Below are 2500 nucleotides of genomic sequence, written 5' to 3' on the forward strand. Positions count from 1 at the left end.
AGAAGGACGAAACCGAGCGTTGACAGAAAATGCTGAAAGCGCCCAGATGAGAGGAAGAGTTTCTCGAAAATCTACATCGTTTTTTGTGTATGGTTAAAGATGACTATCAATCATTATATCAACGTTTATAGGTCATAAAAGTCGAAAGGCATAATAGGTCCCCTTTAAGTACTAATTCCCAGGCCTGTTCCCCTCTAAACACCACATTGACATCAGCACTGCTGATGTCAATGTTGGCCATCTTTCCACCTGACTGGCAGTGTGAGTGTTCATTAGTGCAAATGACACACCTTTACTTTGAAAGGAACCAAATCAAACAGGGCTATTACTTTTAAAACCATCAGATCATAATTATGAACGCCCTGAGGCAAGGCTTCTGATTGGCCAGACAGCTGTGTTTTTACACCATATCCCCCCCCCCCCCCCCCCCCCCTCAAACCCCCACCTATGCCTTCCTGACAGGATGGGGTGTCAACTTTGAGACGCTTTCCTCAAAGTGGGAGTTCTGTTGCCATGGAGATGTAAACTCTGGGGGTCTTGAGCAATGGTTTCCTTTGTATGCATACATGTGTGGGTTTATATATGAGTGAGTGTATATATGTATGTGTGTGTCTGTGTGTATGTGTGTATATATGTGTGTTATTGTGTGCGTTGTTCAGGGTCCAGGGACCAGGGGATTGGGTGCGTTGTGTTTGTAAGAAGAGATGTGAATGCATATGTACGTGTGTGTGTGCGCGTTTGTGTGTGTGTGTGTGTGTGTGTGTGTGTGTGTGTGTGTGTGTGTGTGTGTGTGTGTGTGTGTGTGTGTGTGTGTGTGTGTGTGCGTGCGTGCGTGCGTGCGTGCGTGCGCGTGTGTCCTGACGCAATGTGTGTGTGTCCTAATAAGGACTCAAAGAGAACGATGTCAGTTTCTAAAGGATTCCTTCAGTGTAATTACCATATCTATTAGCATCAAAACAATCCCATTGGTCAGAAAGCAGACGTTTCCCACAGAAAGCCCGGTCCAATCCAGAGCTGTTTGGCTGCCCGCTGCTTTCGTTGGTGCCTCTCTTTAGGTCTGTTTGTTTGTGTTCCGTTCACAATGACGGCTGTATACAAAGCATCCCGTGGCAAACTCTCCTTTAAGTCACACAACATCCAAACTCTCTCTCAAACTCTTCCCCGTAATGCCGAGCGTTTCTCGGCATTACGTCACGTCATATTCAACGGATTAAATCATTCTCCGTCGCCACTTAAGAGAGAAACACTGCTCTTCATCTCGTGGCTAATTTGATATTAAATGGTTGAATGATTTAAACCCCCTTTCTGCTGTTTCCTGTTTTTAACTGGAATCAAACATTGATTTATACAAAAAGCCCCCCCCCACATCCCACTCTCCCCTCCCCAAGTACACCGCCACATTAGAAGCGTCTTTGTGTCCCGACAGTTAAAGTCAACATCATTTCAGCTTGTTATGGTGAAACCCCGTCACCCAGAGCAAACCACGGAGAAAAAAACACCCAACCACAATATTCCCCAGAACCCACGACGATAAGTGAGAAGGAGGAAGTAGTGTGTGTGAGGGTTTGATGCTCATGGGAATCCTGGATTATGTTACGCTTAATGTACCCTTAAATATCCCCCTTTCTTTATTTAAACTACTGGCCAAGAGCCAGGTGTGAATGGGCTGCAGGTAGCCTACGATGACTTCATCATCGTTTCTGTAAGACAAATAGGTAATAAAACAACATTGTATTCGGTGATGAACAAGAAATAATGGCTTTAAAATGGGTTTGATCGGTCGGTCGGTTGGTTGGAGGTTCTGTTGGGTTAGTTGGTTAGCTGGTTGATATGTCTGGTTGGCTGGTTGGTTGGTTGGTCGGGGTTAGTTGGTTAGTTGGTTGATATGTCGGGTTGGCTGGTTGGTCGGTTGGTCAGGGTTAGTTGGTTAGTTGGTTGATATGTCGGGTTGGCTGGTTGGTTGATTGGTCAGTGTTAGTTGGTTAGTTGGTTGATATGTCGGGTTGGCTGGTTGGTTGGTTGGTTGGTCAGGGTTGGTTAGTTGGTTGATATGTCGGGTTGGCTGGGAGTGTTGTAAATGATCAATGGTCCCCTACAGAAGCAGGCGCAGTCGACAAGGACAGATATTCTCACAGAGCATTTCACCCACTAATAGCTGACGGGTGGCTAAGGAACTTCAAATGACACTCAAATTATAGCTCTGATAAATGATAGATCTTATCTACAGCACCTTTAAGGAACTGCACGTTAAGAGGAAGAGGTGAAGCTTAGGAGAAAGAGTATATATATCCAGACAATAATTAAAAGCTTATCAGGGCATGTAGACACTAACTCTTCCCGGTGTATGTAATAAAAGTGAGACCGCACAGCGATATCATCCAGATATTTCGCAATGGAGCCTGATCTATGGTTTCCTTAAGTCTCATTGCTATCGGCGAATCATTTACTTTCTCAATTCAAATAGTACCGATAAATTACGATCCTTACTCAATGCAGGCAC

This window comes from Gadus morhua, chromosome 19 (genome assembly GCF_902167405.1).
Source record: "Gadus morhua chromosome 19, gadMor3.0, whole genome shotgun sequence".
NCBI lineage: Eukaryota > Metazoa > Chordata > Actinopteri > Gadiformes > Gadidae > Gadus > Gadus morhua.